Here is a 17967-nt window from a genome sequence, read left to right as displayed (position 1 = left end):
TTATGTTTTGAAAAACAAAGATTGAGTCAGAAATGTGGAACATAATTGATATAGCAGACTGGGTTATTTTATACTTACTGTGTTATCCTACTCTTTTCAAGTTCAGTTCTAAGCCAAAGATCTTGTTCTGGTACGTAACAGGCATCTCCAAAAGGAACTGAGGAAATATTTCAATAAACAAGATAGAGATAAAAGGACCTGATACAGTAATGGGCAAATCTTAGAGTGGTGTCCATGCTGGCAACAGATAAGATTTGCAGCACAGAGTACCTGCAGAATAGGGAGAAAGGACAGAACTGACCTTTGGAAGAGGAATTGTGATAAACCTGTGAGCTTGTGCTGCAGAGGAAGAAGATGAACAGACTTTGACACTCAGACTGACCTTAACCAGGGAAATCCTGCATGGTTTGGGTGCCTATAACCTGTATCACAGCAGCAATGCATGTTTCAGTTACCTGGTTAGGGAGGATTCCCTGTTGCCAGAGAACAATCACACTGCCTTATCTTCACCAAGGGAAGTAGCATATGGCCTTGGGGACAAGGATCCAGGATCCTTTCCAGCTCTCAGGCTGACTCCTGTCATCATCTCAGCCATGTCAGATAATCTTGTGACTTCTGTTGCTTTGCTTGGAAATGCCATTAACTCAAAAGATACTACACCTACTTGTGATGTTCGTGCTCCACACGTGATTGCTCTAACAATTTCTGACTCTCCTGACAGTGAATGTAATGCTCCCATAAGCATCATTTAGTACTTCATATTCCACGATGGGGCAACTTTGGCTGACTTCTGACACTGTTTTGTGAAGAGGTGTGAACTCCTCCTCCCTTTGCAAGTGAGCATTTGGGGTGGATGGGTACACAGGGATGGAGTGCATTGCCTGGGGAGCTGGACTGCAACACCTGTTTCAGTATTTGTGGAATAGAACCTTAGTCCTCACAGTTATAAATTATTTTCTTAAAACACAGAATCCGCTTAGGACCATAAAGCCTTAGGTAGACATGCTTTTGGGAGTACCTTAAACCAGTAATGGCTACAGCCTTGTACATAGAAAGATATCAATTTCTTCTAAGAATGTAAATATTCCTAGCTGTACCTACATTGATTCTTACCCTAGGTTTTTTAATAGAGAAATGCTTGTTATTTGTAAAATTACGAATAAAATGTCTGGAATTATCTTTAAAATGATTTTAAATTATTTTTTTTCATCTTCATGTTTAGAAATATATCCTAGTATCCTTTGAAAGGCTCTTGGTATGAAGTTTCATTGTTTAACAGCCAGTCTGAGATCCCTTGGACTGTCTGTACCCTGGATCTTTGTGTAAGAGCTCTCTGTGTACATCCAAATAGCAACAGGCCTGCAGTGCCCAGGAGCCCATCAGCCCAGAGCCCAGCAAGAGGAGCAGCAGCACTTGTGCAACGCAGATGTGCTGCCCAGGATCTGAGCAGAACAAAAGCAGAATGATTACCCTCTTAGAATAAACAGCAGGTCAAGAGACAAGATTCTGCCCCTCTATTCTTGTGAGACCCCAGCTGCCATGCTGTGTCCAGCTCTGGGGTCCCCAGCATCAGAAGGACGTGGAGCTGCTGGAGCCAGTCCAGAGGAGGCCCTGGAGATGCTCTGAGGGCTGGAGCCCCAATGCTCTGCAGCTGGGCTGGGAGAGCTGGGGGTGCTCACCTGGAGAAGAGAAGGCTCCAGGGAGTCCTGAGAGCCCCTGCCAGGGCCTAAAGGGACTCCAGGAGAGTGGGAGAGGGGATTTGGACAAGGGCATGGAGTGACAGGGTAAGGGGAAATGGCTTCAAACTGTCAAGGACAAGGTTAGATTAGAGATTGAAAAGAAATTCTCAACTGTGGAGGGGCAAGTGCCTACTGGAACAAGTCGCCCAGACAAGCTGTGGCTGGCCAATCTCTGGAAATATTCAAGGTGAGGTTGCAGGGCTTAAAACAATCTGATCTAGTGGAAGGTGTCCCTGCCATGGCAGGGGTTGAAATGAGATCAGCTTTAATATCCCTTCTAACCCAAACCAGTCTGTGGTTTCATGTAAAACCCCTGGTGCCTCTAGCAGCCTGTTCGCAGTGGTTTTTCTTACATTTGGGGTCATTCTTCTGAACAGAGTCTGGGAGCAGCATTCCAGAAATTCTTGTTCAGAAACAAATGCTTCTGAGAAAAAAAAAAAAATCTCCAAAACCAGAGTCTGCACTGTGCAAAGCCAGTAGTTTCTGGAGATGATGTCCATAACTGCAGGGAGACAGTTTTTCTGTCTCACTTGCACTGTAAATCTTTGAATCCTCACAGCAAGTCTTACCTGTGTCACTTGACTCTTTGCCTGACTTCTAACAAACTACAAGTGTACTGCCTCCTAGGTCAGCTTTACTTCGAGGCAATGTAAATAATGACTGATAAGCAGCAACTGTCCAAGAACACCAGGTAATTGATTACCTGAAGAAAATACCTTAAAAGCCTGCAGTCACTGAGTGAGCATTCCTGGTAGCAGCTGCTGCCTCCTCCTGGAGTGAGCAGCTGTGCAGGAGGGTATTGCAGACCAGCTGAGGAGGATGTTCCTCGTTCCTGCAAAGCACTTCTGAGAGTCCCAGCTATTCTCCCCTTGGCTGTGTCAGTGCCGGCTTTCTGCTACAAGTGAGACTTCTTGAAGTATCTTAATTGTGACCATCTGGAGGGTTCTTTGCCCCTGGGGTGAGCCAACTTAATTCTCTTTTGATTTATTCATTAATTGTTCTTAGCCATAAGAACTCCTCAGTGCTCTGATAGCTTTATCCAAGCCACCAGAGTTCATGCAGCTCCTGCTCTCAGTTGCAGAGAGGGTATTGGTCAGAGGGGGCTCTCCTGTTATGGGACTGCAGCCTTCCCATGAAGAAAGCTTCTCCCACCACTCCAAGTGCCTTCTCGTCAAGTCCCAAGAGGTAAATGACCTTGTGGGAGCTGGGTCTGCCTTATCTACAGGGACTCACAGAATCGTTCCGGTGGGGAAAGGCCTCTAAAACCATCCAGTCCAACCATTTCCCCAGCAGCACTGCCAAGCCCACCACTAAACCCCGTCCCCAGGTGCCACATCTACACATCTGTTAGAGCCCTCCCCTCGGTGAGCAGCCTTAGTGCTTCTTCACCTGCCCTTCTGCAGGTCAGGGGAAGGAAAATCGCGGCCGGGCGCCTGGGGAAGAGATGAGCCCGCAGTGTCAGAGGCGGCCGGGGGAGCCGCTTTGCTCCTTGTGCCCCGGCTCCGGGCCGGTGCCCCTGGCCCCCATCCCCTACTCCCCCAGGCCTCTCCCCGAGGGCGGCCGGCAGCCGAGGCCGCAGCTCCTTCGCATTGGAAGGGAAAGCGAAAGCGGTGCGGGGCGTCACACGGAGCGGGGCCGGGGCTGGGCCGTGAGGGGAGCAGAGCGGGCCGGGAGCGGAGCGGGCCGTGAGGGGAGCGGGCCGGGGGCTGCGGGCCTGGCAGCGGGGATGGAGCGAGCGGCTGCCGGCCAGTCCCTGCCCGGCCCCTCGGCGCTCCCTTCTCATCCTCCTCCTCCTCCTCCTCCCGGGCTCGGGAGCGGCGCCGCCCGTTCGGGGGTCCCACACCGCTCCGATCCCGCACCGCTCCGATCCCGCACCGCTCCGATCCCGCACCGCTCCAGTCCCGCACCTCAGGGGCTGCGTCTCGTGAGCTCCCGGTGAAGAGAAGCCGGGAGTCTGGAAGCCTGACCTTCGTGTTTATCTCTCGAAAGTAGTAAGATACTGGCGTAGATGTCCTAGAGAAGCTGTGGGTGCCTGTTCAAGGCCAGGTCGAATGGGGCTTGGAGCAGCTTGGTCTGTTCCTGCCCTTGGCTGGGTGTGGACTGAACGAGCTTTAGGGTCCTGGTGACCCACAGCATGCTGTGCTTCTGTGATTCTGTGATTCTCTTCGGGGGTTTCTTTGGTGCAGGTGTTTCCCAGAGTGCTGGGGAGCTGGTCGCTGCTGCCCAGTGCTCTGATGCTTCAGTTTATTCCACAACAAGTTCCTATCTTCAGGTTTTCAGTTGCTGACAATTCTGCCAGCTTTAGTTGTTTGAGCTGAAAGTGTTGTGACCTGGGTGACTGCCTCAGCTTGGCTTTCCTTTCTGTGTTCATTTCTTTTCTTCCATCCAAGAGGGAGGCAAGGACTGACCCTTGGCTCTCAGATGGCTGTAGTTCTGCTGACCTTTCCCTGGAGCAGCACTGCCTGCCCAATCTCCTTCTTAACTCCAGCAAGGAATTTATATCTGGGAAGGGGGAACAGATTTTGTAAAGATCTCTTGCCCAAGTATAAGCTGATTTGCAGAAATTATAATAAACTATAAATTTAATTTCTTTCTGTCCTGTCTCAAGGCTATTGATTGTAGCTCTGGTACAGATTGCTGCTGGTGGAGCCAGAGTGTGAAGAAAAGGTCAAGAACCTGAAGGGGGTGAAGCATTAATGTGGCTTTAGCAGACACTGCTGGGATAAGGGGCTAATGCTGAGGTTGGACTAAGACTACACTATAAATTGCTGAGGATGGAGACCAGTGAGGACAGGGTTCTTTACCTTTGCCTTGGCAGATGAAATTCAGTTTGTTCCTCTAGCAACAGCTGTAATCAATATATAAATGCAAAAGCCAATAACTGTATTGTCGTCTATAACAAGAGGAAACCTGGAGGGGGCTATTTCTAGAAGAGAGATGCAGGAGAGCAGAAGTGGGCTGGGTCTGGCAGAGAAACCGCAGGTGGGTTTGACTGAAGAAACAGGCAAAGGAGATGTGAGCTGTCATCCCCTGAGGGGCAGTTAAGCTGCTAAAAGTGTTCCATTACTTCAGAGGAGTTTGAGTCAGTCCCCTTTGCCTTATAGAGCCTTTGCTTTTATTTTAGCAAAACATGTCGACAATTTACATTGCCCAAGTAAACCTCTCCGAGCTAAAACCGCATCCCTGGAGAAAAGGGAACGCCTTGTGTGGCTTTATTGACTTTCATGGTTGTGGTGAAGAGCCTCAGGGCAGCCTCTCTTCTCTCTTTACCTCTGTCGGCTGATGGGAAGGATACTCTTGGAGAGAAGGTGGTTTCGTGGGTGAGATGTTTTTGTTCTAAGTGAACCCTACTTAAGGAGATTTATACTCTAGTTATACAACTTAAATGGTGCTCATCTCCTATACAATTAACACGGTGATTAAACTGAATAAAGCCCACTTACCTGGCTTTCCTTTACAAACATCTTATTACAATCATCAGCAAATTAGCATGACTGAAGGGCTGTAAAACCAGTTTTCTGAGTGTTACAGGGAAGGGATCACCTTGAATAACATAGCACTGTGTTGAGTGGCTCAGAGGTGGCTGCTGACCCCTGGACATGGCTCCGGCTCCACAGATGAAACAGCTTTTGCCTTTGCACCCTCTGATGGTGGAAGGTGCAGAACAAGAAGATTTGGAGGTGACAAACTTTAAACCTCTGCCTTCTTTTCTCTGGGTTTCCCATAAGAATTGTTGAAAGGCATTTGTTATATTCTGGCCACCTAAAGCATTTACCTGGTGACCTCCATGTCCTGCAAACTTAGAAAACGTCCTTCCCGGGGACGATTGAAATACTGCTCCTTCCTGGGGAATGTGGGCTGTGAGCCTCGGAAATCAAAGATGCAGGGGTCCTGGGCTCATGTGGCCCAGGCTGCAGAGCCGCGATGCTGAGGGACAGCCTGCACGGTGCTGCCAGCCCGGCCGGTGCGCCTGGGCAGCTGCTAATTACCTGCTGGTCATCAGAGGCAGTGACACCCTGATGGGAAGAACTGAACGGGCCTTTCTGGAAGCGTGACATTGATTTTAGCATGGTGTCAATGTGCCTTTAATGTATTCGGCTATCACTGTCGGTGCCTCTCTGGCAAGGCTTTTCACAAGCCTTGTGAAGTCCTCAGGAGCCCAAATCCAGCCGCCATCCTTTCTTTGTTGAGGGGTGATTAATACTGTCATTGAGGTTAGTGATGATGCAGATGGCTGGAGCTGATAAAGCTGAACTGGCTCTGTGCCCCTGTAAGAGAGGGGTAACTGCAAGCTCCAGGGAGAAAACTGCAGGCAGACGTTATAATTCCAAACGAATTATTTGCATGGGGCAGTGTTCCTTGCCTGGGAGTGCTGCCACCTCTGCCAGCAGTGCCAGTGGAGGATGGACCAGTTCCCCCAGCCCTGTTTGCATCTCAGCAATGCCGTGGCTGCTGCTCCCTCCAGAGGAGCTTAACTGAGCAGTGCAGAAACCAGCTGTTTGTTTGTGCTGAGATAATGCAATGGACAAGGGATAAGATACAGAAATTGATTGTTTTATCTGCTCAACCCTTGGAGTTCAGCCTCTGGGAGGAGCCAGAATGGGTATGGAGGAGGAGCCTGGTCAGGGACAGTCCTGCTCGATTTCTCCTCTTCACTACCATACACCAATTTTCTCATCCTGATATTTTCCCCTCCCTTAGAAGAAAGAAAAGGCACAGCCAAAAGCTTTCTTGAGGAGGTCAGTAAGCATGGCAGCAGCCATTCCATTCTGAAAGTTGCTTTTCTGAAACAATAAACAGCATTGCATAAAATAGCTGACGCTTCCCATGCAGCTCTGCATCATCTTTTTCTGGACAATAAAATTGTAGTTTGGAACAGCCTGGTGATAAAAAGCATCAATATGGGAGGTGCCTTGGCACATGAAGGAGCTCTGGAGCAGCTGGCTCCAACAGAGCTTTAATTTGTACCAAATGTGCACTGCAAATAAAAGCAGCTCGTGCTGGGCAGAAATCAAGGCAGTGACTGTCCCCCTGAGCTGGGTACTGGTGGGGCCACACCACAAACCCTGGGTTCAGTTTTGGGCCCCTTGTGACAAGAAAGACACTGAGGGGCTGAAGTGTGTGCAGAGAAGGGCAGCAGAGCTGGGGAAGGTCTGGAGCACAAGTCTGCTGAGGAGCAGCCGAGGGAGCTGGGGGCACACAGCCTGGACAAAAGGGGGCTCGGGGGAGCTTCTCACTCTCCACCACTCCCTGACAGGAGTCAGGAGCCATGGGAGGATCAGTCTCTGCTCACAGATAACTGATAGAACAAGAGGAAAGAGCCTCAGACTTGAGGGGGTTTGGGTTGGATATTAGGAAAAATGTCTTCCCAGGAAGGGCTGTCAAGCCCCTGCCCGTGTCCCTGGCACATCCCATGTCCCTCCTGCCACGGAGCCGCCACCGTTCGCAGTGCGGGGTCACAGCTGCTGCTTTCAGGCACTGACACCCCAGGGAGGGTCAGCTGGGAAATTTGATTTTTGCAGATAGGTTTGAGTGGTGAGACATCCCTTCTCTCTCTGAACTACCCTCTTTCCTGGTTGGGTGTTGCCTAAAGGAGATGGAGAAAAGTCCTGGTTTCACCCTGGTGGGGAGGAGCTCTCCCTGTGGCTTCCTCTCCAGGAAGCCCTCAAGATGACCCCCAAGGTTTCCAACTTTCCTCTTTGCTTTTGAGAGAAAAACATTTGCTAAGTGCTTTTCCTCCTGTTCAGCAAATTGCTTAAATTGTTGATTCTCAGCCCATTTTAAATGGGGTTTTGAATTCTGCCCTGGATACAGCATTCAGTGCCTGCTCCAGTGAAGCCAGGCCTGTGACCTTGATTGCAGGAATTGCATCATTAGCTCAGAGTTGGTTTGTTATTTGAGGAGAATGGAGGGTGCTGTTTCCCAGCATAAACAGAATTGAGACAGTTTTAGGAAAAAAAAGTTTATCTATTTGTTGAAGTACATCTTCCTCTGCAATTTCTTTTGTCTGTTTACCTTTGTTTACAACTAAGAACTTACATGGGGAAAGGGACAAAAAAAGACTATGTGAGTATTCAGTGATAGGATATTTCTCTTTTATAGACATCAAACCTGCTTGATAATGTCTGTTCTTTTGCCTTGGAAACATCCTGGGAAAAAGAAAAGAAAATCCCTGGTGGCTAACACTATTTTTTTGGCAAGTAATACAGGTGGAGTATTGATAAGCTTTTGAACTGGGAGTTGTGTCTGTAGCTGTTGCTCACTCTGCACTGTGGGCTGTAGAAGTCCTGGTCCTGGGTGTCCCTGTCAAGGCAGAGGTACCCTGTCCCCTTCTCCAGTGCCTTCTTCCCATTAGAGGGCATTTGGGCTGCACTGGAGCATCCAGCTCTTACCCAGCTCTGTGTCTCTTCACTGGGGGCACAGAGCCAGGCTTGCTAGACCACCTTGTAAATTCACTCAAACTCAGGGCTGGATGCCTTGGCAGACCTTGCAGCTGTGTTTCTGACCCTGGGCATGGCTGGGATGAGTTCTGCTGTATTGGCCCCACCACTGGAGCCAGACTGGTGCTGCTGCTGCACGTTGGGTCCTGGTGTCTCTGGGGCTATTTTGAGCCCAGTGAAGGTGAGCCTAAGAGCATGACTGTATTATGGCCTCAGGCAGGAAGGATTGTAGCTTTCAAGTGAGTTTTTTGTTTGTTAGGGCTTGTAATGTTGACGTATTTGATTTGGACCTATTTGCAAAAGTGTCAGGTTTCCTCCTGGCACTGATGTTTCTAAGGACAGATTGCATTGCAGTGCAGAGACAGCCCTGAGGACTCCAGTCGGTGTTAGCAGAAGCTTTCCTTTGTTAGTGTTGTGTTCTTGGAGGACACACCCTGCTAAGGAAAGAAAAAACAAAGATTAAAAAAATAGGAGCAGTATTCTGCGTTGCTTTTAGTGCTGGTTTGAAGCTGATCAGCAAATGTCAGTTTGGAGAAGGTCTTCTGACAAGGGCCTGGAGTGACAGGACAAGGGGGAACGGGCTTCAGACTGGGAGAGGGCAGGGTTATATTGAATTTTGGGAAGAAATTCTGCCTGGAAAGGGTAGTGAGGCTCTGGCACAGAATGCTCAGAAAAGCTTGGAAGTTCTGAAGGCCTGGCTGGATGGGGCTTGGAGGAACCTGGTCTGGTGGAAGGTGTCCCTGCCCATGGAGATGGGGTTGGAGCAAGATGAGCTTTAGGATCCCTTCCAACCCAAGCCATTCTGTGTTTATGCCACTTTGACGATGATAAAAGCACAGGGAGCTGGCAGGAGGCAGGCAAGCTGATAAAGCTGGGGTTCCTGCTGCTGGGTCGTTCCTGCTCCTGAGATCTGCTTGTTACTGCTGCTGCATCTTGAATTGTGCCATCAAATCCTGTAAGCTTTCAGCTTTCAGTGTAACTGGGAAAACCTGGCAATAAGGGAAGGAGAAATAACTCAGTGCAGGCAGGTGCTGGAGATGTTATTACTGCTGCTGCATCTTGAATTGTGCCATCAAATCCTGTAAGCTTTCAGTGTAACTTGGAAAACCTGGCAATAAGAGGAGAAAAAACTCCGTGCATGCAGGTGCTGGAGATGTTTGTGTGTGCCAGTACCACAGCAGGCCAGCAGAACACCACGCTGTCACTGTCACACAGCTGGGCTGTGAAAGCCTCACCACAGAGGCTGCATTAAGCAAGAAAGAGACACCCTGGGAATAAACCCTGTAGTCTGAAGGAGGAAACCCCACCACAAGGATCAGGGTCACTCTTGAGGAGTGTCCATGATCATTTCAAACCTGGCAGGGTGGGGAGCCATGTGAAGGGTCACTGTGCCATAAATAGGGAGTTATGATGTGCTGTGTGAACCATGAGTCATCAGAATGTAAAATATTGCTTCCTGTAGATGAGGGTGAGGTAGCAGAGGCGTGCAGAGCTGAGGGGTGAACAGGATGGGGGGATGGGGGCACTGTTTTGGTGTGGTCTGGGTAAAGAAACAACTCAGCCCAAAGCGAGGTACAAATGTATACCCATGTGCCAGAAGATGGCAAAGCTAAAGTATTTTACTGCTCACAGAAGGCTGCAGCAGTGTTTAACCCACTGAAAGTTAAAAATATCACCAAGGGAGTTTGTCTGAAATGAAAATAATGGCTAGAAGTAAACAGTTTTATCAAAAACTCAGGTTTTCTGCTAAAAATCCCCCAGATTGGCAGGAAAGTTTTGTTTTTTTCCTGGTGCTAACTCAAGGAAGTGGGCAGACTGCTTCATAGCTGATTAGTTGCAGCCTAAAAGCAATCATAATTTTGGTTTCTGGACTGCATACAAAAAAACCTACTCTGATATCCAGGTATTATAAAATAAATTCATGAAAATTTAAACCATATTGCTAAATTACTTCTGTTCTTAAAGCATGATAAAGCATTGTTAATGGTGATGTATTTGATTTAATGATTATTTAACAAACCTGGCTTGCACTTTGGGTTTGCAGTTGTGTTACAGCCAATATTTCCTAGAGTTATTTATATAATTTAGCTTTAATTTAGTCTTACTAAATTTAAAACTTTAGTTTAACCCTGTGATAACCATTCCAGTTGCCTTGTGGAGCATCTTCTTCTGTCCCAGACTCCAGTGACAGGAAGAAATGATCCAAGTACCTCTGACCTTGCCTTCAATCTACAAAGCAGGTACACAGCAGAACCCAGCAGAATGCTGCTCAGAAACTGCCTTTCTCTGGGGAAGCACCAAAATCCATGCCCTTTTAGCTCTGGAGGGGACAAGTTTGCTCTACAGAGAGTTTTTGATGGGCTCTTATTAAATACGTTGGGTCTGCCCTGCTCCACCCACCTGGGAACTGGCACTGCTGCAAGTGGCCCAGGCAGATAGGAATGATGCCAAGGCTAAATGCCTTCTGGTTGACCCAGGAAGAGTAAAAATGTTGAGTTCAGGATAGAGGGAAACATCTCACAACAGAAGATGTTCCTAAAGCAGCCATTTCTCCTAGCAGCATTGAAATTGCATGGAGCATACTGGGACTGCACATCTTCCTTCTCACATATAGGCTGTCTCTCTCACATATAGGCTGTCCTTCTCACATATAGACTATGACATACAGACTGTCACATTTTTCACTCTCGCAGCTCTGTTGCAAACATCCAGCAGTGGCCCTTGTCAAATAATCTCTAGAACGCACAGCCATTGCTTCCCCTTGCCTCACGTAAGTCACACCAAACTCACCGGTGCCTTCTGTGTCTGTTCTCCACTGTGTCTCCCATCGTGCTGTCTGGACCTCAGCGCCTAAATGTAAGGGAAATTATTTTCACATAGAGCTGGAAGAAGAATAGGTGGCTGCACCTTGAACTTGGCAGGTGAGCGAGTGGCAGCCGTGCTCCTCTGGCAGCCTGTCCGCTGCACACACCAGCTTCTTGCTCTACAGCTTCATTCTTTGCCTTTTTAACCTGTTGCACATTCATTCTCCCAGAGCAGAATCATCGTCTACTTCTCACACAGAGCACTCTGCTGGAAGCAGAGAGCTCCTGAGCATTGCTTCTGCCAAAACACACCTGGGCCATGCAGTTTCCTTCTCAGTGCTACGTGCCTCCACATTCTGCCTCTCTTGCTGTCTGAATATAAACAAAAACTTCTCAGCTGTGTCTCGCACAGAGAAGTGTGACAGGACAACAAGCTTGCTTGGCACTTGCACCTCAAACTTGAGGAAACTTTTATTCGCAGCACATTCCTGATGCAGTCTGCTTTCCAACATGCAAAGTGCCATCAGATCTCCAAGTTCTCTGCATGGTCCTTCTCAGCTTGAAGTACCACGGCACACATTACGGCCTCCCCAGGACTGAAAATCCAGAGAGACACAGGAAAATGTGACAGGACATATATGTGAGAAGGAAGGCCTTGTCCCAGTGTGCTCTGCACGATTTAAATGCTGTTAGGAGAAATGGCTATGTTAGGAATGTCTTCTGTCATGAGATTTATTTTTCTGTGAGCTGCTTGGACTCAGCAGCACTGAAGCTGTGTGAAAGTGATCGTGCTGTGAATATCAGGTTTCTCGGGAAGAGGGAAGGTTAGCAAATGCCTTGTTCCCTGGCAGATCTTGCAGTCTGAACTTCAGCTGGAAATGCTTTAATTGACTGTGCTGATGCTACATATGTAGTTGAGAAGGGAAATGTGAGTCAGTAATGTGTTTTGTCTAGTTTACAAACTGCATAAGGACTATGAAGGCCAGTGCTGGTTTTTTGTTGAAGGACTTTTTTTGCAAGCAGCTTCTGGATGTCTTGAAGGGGTTGGGGTCTGTGAGAGTGGCATGGTACATAGGGCTTGAGAGAAAGTGTGTATTTCCGGGGAGGTGGACGCAGTTCAGTGGGTGCAAATTACATGTTGAGCAGCTGATGGCACAGAAAAGGCTCTAAAAGGAAGAGGCTGTGCTGCAATTGCCTTTCCTTTTGCAGCCGATAAACTGCTCAGCCAACAATGAAATGATTCCTCTTCCTTCCTCCCTACATGCAGGATCCCATTCTGTCAGTGCCCAAGAGCCAGGATCCACAGCAGAGCTCTTCCACGAACTGCTCCCACACAAACGGGGCCCGGGCAGAAAAGAGCTTGGCTTTGTCCTGGGCACTGTCAGTGCTCATCAAAACAACCACACGATGGTGGTGTCCGCTCGAAAAAGAAGGAAACACACTGAGCACGGCTCAAAAGCACCCGCCCAGGACACAGCCAAGTCGGAAACGGCCCTGCTCTCAAATCAACTGTGTCAGGACAAAAACGTTTGGTGATCTTCCCCTTCCAAGTGCACACTCTTCTTTGCACCCCCCTCAAAGGGCAACACAAACTCTTTTACCCAACAAAGCTTTTCACTCTCGAAGAGTGAAACTTCTAACAAACTTGAGAACATCTGTCAAAAACAGAGCTCACAAAAGTGCCAGCTGAAAAAGCTCTTGCTGCCTACATTTCAACTGCACCCATCAAGCTAGCAGCACACATCCTGCTATCAGCACTTCTCAGCTCTAGGTACCATCCTAAGCCTTCAGTCTCACAGTCAGGATCCAAATGGAGCAGCACCAGGGTCTGCTCACACACTAAGGCTAACAGGACAGAAAGTGGAACAGCTTGGTGTCTGCATTCCCACTGACAGTTCAACAGCTCTAACCCAGAGAACTGCCTATTGGGAAAAGTCTTTAAATTCACTAGGCTCACCCTAAGTGTGCGTCCAAACTTGCTTTCTTTGCCAAAGAGAGGAACTAGAAGCCCATCTCAAGAGAAATGGCGTCCCCTCCTCCAAAATACAAAGCTTCCAGTGACTGATCCCATACAAAAGTGCCAGAACACTGTTTACCTGCCCGGGGCACTGGATCAGCTGCACACCAAGCCTCAGTGTAGCTGTTTACCTTGTCCAAAACAAGCGTGCTTCCAGAATTTCAAGAAGGTCACCTCTGAGAAGTGGGAACTACATGCCAAATTGAATCTTTCAGGAGACAACCTTCCAAAGATGGATACTGACTCCATAATAATACACACTGAGGCAGTGCTTTCACACCAAATATGCCAGGACAGAAAGTTGCGACTGCTGTTGACCTGCACAACACAGCTTCTTATCTGCACCTCCAACACTTGGGTTACATGCTTTCCTTCCCATGAAAAAGCATTGCCATTCTCATTCAGGAACCTGGCGAGCAGAAGTTGCATACCCTGTCTCCAGTATTGAACATGTCCAACAATGGCTCCTACACAGAAGGAGCCAGGACAGAAATGTCTTGCTGGACTATACCTTCCCATGGTCCCTTGACATCTGCCCTACCAACACTGGCACTATGTCCTTTGCTTCCCAAGGAAAAGCACTCTGAGGCTCCCGGCCATGCCTTGCCTTCAGTACCTTGCCTAGTTTTCCCAGCCTGCCCTGGCTTTGCTTGCCTTGCCTACGGCAGTCTTGCCTCGCCCTACCCAGAGCTTCCTGGCTTTGCTTTGCCTTGCCTACCACTCCTTGCCTTGCCTTCCACGCAGGGCAGGCAACTGTGGGCAAGTCAAGGTACAGGTGGGCAAGGTCAGAGAAGAGGGGAAAGCAGATGGAGTGGTAGGCAGGAGCAGGCCCAGAAGGGGCAAGGCTGGGCACAGGAGGGTAAGCCCACTGAAGGGTAAGGCAGGCAGAAACAGGAAGGGCTAGGCAAGGCAAGGCCCTGGAGGAAAACAGAAGGCAGGTCAAGGGTGGGGCATTCAAGGGAGTGTGAGGCTGGGGAGGGTTTGCAGGGTAAGGCAAGGAGACTGTTGGGATTCCCAAGGCAAGGCAAATAAGATGTGCCTTCAAGAATTGCTGGCATACAAAAACAGCCAGGCACAGAATGCTCTGTCTGGCCTTGATCCCACATGGGCTGTCTCTAATCTGCACCTAAAGCACCTGGGCCACCTGCTTTCCTGTGTATGCAAAAGAACTGTTATTCTGGTCCCAGAGCCCAAGAGCAAAATTTGGGTTGCCTGTCCAGTATTTAACACATGCAAGTGCTGATTCCACACCAAAAATGCCCAGAAAGGCAGATCTGGCTGCCTGGGACCTCCCTATGGCTTCTTCTCACATGCTTCTGGAGCACTGGGGTTATTGATCAGCCTTGGGAGTCCTCAGGGGAGCAGGCAGGGCAGGACAGGGCTGGGACATGCCCAGAGAAATGGGGTCATGGATTCCAGGTGAGGGAGGAGTGAGCAAAGCAACAGAAGGCAAGGCAGGGGTTCAAAGGCAAGGCAAGACAATCAGTGGCTTTGCAAGGAAACAAAAGAAAGAGGTAGGCAAGGCAATTGAGTGTTAGAAGGAGAAGGAAAAAAAGGTTGACCTGGACAAGTGGGAAGGGAAGTCAGGTATGAGTGAGCAAGTCAATACAAAACAGTGCAGGGAAGGAAGGCTAAGGGAAGGCTACAGACTGCACAGCAAGGCAAAGAAAAGGAAGGGACAGGAAAGGCAAGGAAATGCAAACAAGGTGAAGGCCTGGAGGTAAGGCTCTGGAGGAAAGCAGTAGGCAGGTCAAGGGTGGGGAATGCAAGAGAATGCAAAGCAAGGGAGGATCAGCAGGGCAAGGCAAGGAAACCTGGGGTGCCAAGGCAAGGCAAGTGGCAGGTACATTGAAGGATTGCTGGTACACAAAAGTAGCCAGGAAGCAGTAGGCAGGTCAAGGGTGGGGAATGGGTGGGTCAAGGGTGGGGAAGCAAGGGAGGATCAGCAGGGCAAGGCAAGGAAACCTGGGGTGCCAAGGCAAGGCAAGTGGCAGGTACATTGAAGGATTGCTGGTACACAAAAGTAGCCAGGACAGACTGCTCTGTCTGGCCTTGATCTCACGTGGCCATCTCTAATCTGCACTTAAAACACTTGGGCTACCTGCTTTCCCACGTGTGCAAAAGAACTGTCATTCTGGAGCCCAAGGGCAAAATGTGAATTTTGTGTCCAAAATTGGAGACATGCAAGGGTAGGTGCCAGAACAAAGGTGCCAGGACAGATGGGTGTGCTTGCACATGACCTCCTCTGGGCTTCCTCTCAAGTGCTCTTGAAACACTGGAGGTATGTGAAGGCCTCGAGAGTCCCAGGAGGAGCAGGCAGGGAAAGGCAAGTTGAAGAAATTCCACAAAAAGAGGGGTGTTGAATTCCAGGTGGAGGATGGGAACGCAAGGAGCTGGATTGGAAGGAAGGGCAAAGGAAGGATATGGATGGGTCAGGAAAGGAATGGTCAGGAATGGTGAGGAAGTGCAAGGCTGGGTAGGAAAGGTGAGGCAATCTAAAGGGAGATAGGCAGCATGGTGGGTGTCTCAGAGGAAAAGTCCATGCACGGCAAGGCCAAGAGAAAAGTGGTACAGAAGTTAAGGTGGGGGATCAAAGTCAAAGTGAGGATCACCAGGATGTCTGGCAGAGTTTCTAGGCTGCAAGGGGCAGGTGAAGACCAGGCCTGGCTTTTGGCTGTGGGACTTATTGCAAGGAAGCAGCTGCTGATGCATTAGAAATTGGACATTCCCATATTCCCATAGGCACAAGTGCATGAGTGTATACATTGTATCTTAATTATCTGGTCTTCTGGGGGTGTTAGACTTTTTTAAGGAGGTTTTAATCAGGGATCAGTTCTCATGTCAGGGTTTGGGTCTTCACTTAACTATCTGTGGGACTCCATATGGATTTATTATCCTAAAAATAGAGTATTATACCCTAGTCAGATATTATTTTGAGATTGTTTGGCTGCTGCACTGCAAATTAAATGAAGTGTGTTTAAAAGGAATTTAAATAAAACATGTTTTGGAAAAGGAGAACACCTATTTTAGTATTTAAGTGTCCTCAAAGATGTTGGCAGGAGTAATTTCTCCTTTGCACATGTAAAACATTGGTTCACATATGCCATTATAACATACACTCCTTTCAAGGATATGGTACACATATGCTCTTTTCAAGCTGAGTATTATACTGGGATACAGCAAAAGTCAAATTTAAGATAGTAAACTGGAAGAAACCCTATTTTGTAGTGCATAAAATGCACCTCTGGAATTTTCAGTTCTTCTTTTCTGCAGTGTTACAAATACCTAAGATAGTAAACTGGAAGAAACCCTATTTTGTAGTGCATAAAATGCACTTCTGGAATTTTCAGTTCACTTTTCTGCAGTGTTACAAATACATTTATAAAAGGTGTCATGGCTAATGAGCTAAAAAAACACAACCCTAAAAAGAGAAAAAAAAAAGCAACCAAAAACCCGCTGGCTGTGGTATGTTCATTTCATGTTTGTGGTTAATATTTCCCAGCCTGCTTCAAGGTGAGGGTAAGTTCAGTCATCACACTGCCTCTTGTCAGTCTGCTGATGTTTCTAAATTACTCTGATAAAAGACTGTGAAAAATGAACCTGTGGTAAATTGCATCATCCCTGTTATGTGTGCTCAGATGGGGACACAACACAGAGCCCTCGTGTTCGGGTCACACTCAGCACCCCCACAGGGGGCAATCCCAGGTGCTCTGCTGTGATTTACCCAAATGTCCCTGCATTTCCTGCAGCTGTGCTGCTTTCCTCCTCTGCACTACAAATCTGGCATCAGCTCATGGTTGTGGAGGCACCAGATTTTTCTTTGATGGGAGGTAAAAAGCTGCTCTGGGTGGAAGCCCCCAGCCACTGAGCACAGGACCCCCAGCAGCTCCCAGTGTCCAGTGGTGTGAGGCTTTGAATGGGGGACTTTGAAGTGTTCCAGGCCAGCTTGGATGGGGCTCTGGATCAGCCTGGTCCAGTGGAAGGTGTCCCTGCCCATGGTGGGCTTTGGAATGACATGGTCTGTAAGGTCTCTTCCAGCCCAAACCATTCTGTGCTCCTATGAAGCAGCTGCTAGGTGAAAATGTGAGTTAAAAATTGGTACTGAGGAAACACTTACAATAAAACAGCCTCTCCAAACATGTCTTTAAACGAAGTACATCACCACAAGTTACTGTAGGAAGAAGTGGGGAATACCTGCTTGGCAGAGTTGTTAGAAATTAAACCAAGCCCAGTCTCTGTGGGTGTAGCTGGGTTTGCTGGCTGTTGTGGTGCTGGAGTATGTTTAAGTGGTTTATTTATATGTAAACATGGGAAAGCAGAAACATAAACCCTCCTGTATATTTGGATATTCTAAAATAAACCCACACAACCACATATTTTGAGGGAGGTAATGCAGATGCTACATCCATATCAAGCAGGATTACCTCTGCTGGCATCCTGCTGGTTTTGCATGAGAGGAGAAATTCTCTCTTAAATAAGAAGTGCCTCATAAATCAGTCTGCACATGATGATGTTTCCATCAGCTCCATACCCTGGGCAATCTGGGAAACCTCTCACTTTCCCACCCATTGTAAAGCAGGAGTGATTGTGCATGAAAGGAGATGCCTGGATGTGAAACCAGCTGAGAAATATCCCAGTTACTTCTCTTTTCCCATCAGATATTGCTTCAGTTCCTGTTTCCTAATACTGCCTCTTTCACCTCCGTAGTTTCTTGTCAAAGATTCCTGAGCCTTGGACAAAGACATACCTGAGCTATTTTGAATGAACCTTTGGAGTTCCTATTGCATTTTGTCTTCAAAAGGGTGTTTATTATCCTTTCTACATAATTTTCCCTTCTTTTATGACTACAAGCAATACCAGCTAGAGTAAGACATTTGCACCATGCTATCTGTAGGGCTCTGGCCGCAGTTCTTAAAGGGCTTTTCCACCCTAAATGATGATCCCATGGAAGTGCTGGGTCTGTGGTA

The 17967-nt window shown here is 48.1% G+C and overlaps 1 long non-coding RNA gene across 1 annotated transcript; it reads left to right on the top strand.

The window, feature by feature from the left end:
• Window positions 1-2521: 2521 nt before the first annotated feature.
• On the top strand, window positions 2522-14824 carry LOC120498738. Its single transcript, XR_005626720.1, has 4 exons — window positions 2522-2697; window positions 2815-2924; window positions 10327-10419; window positions 12251-14824. It is a non-coding gene; the product is annotated as an uncharacterized LOC120498738 (long non-coding RNA).
• Window positions 14825-17967: the final 3143 nt, after the last annotated feature.

This window comes from Passer montanus, unplaced genomic scaffold, assembly GCF_014805655.1.
Source record: "Passer montanus isolate IOZ18808 unplaced genomic scaffold, ASM1480565v1 scaffold15, whole genome shotgun sequence".
Classification (NCBI taxonomy): Eukaryota; Metazoa; Chordata; class Aves; order Passeriformes; family Passeridae; genus Passer; species Passer montanus.
This window is presented reverse-complemented; position numbering and strand designations above follow the sequence as displayed.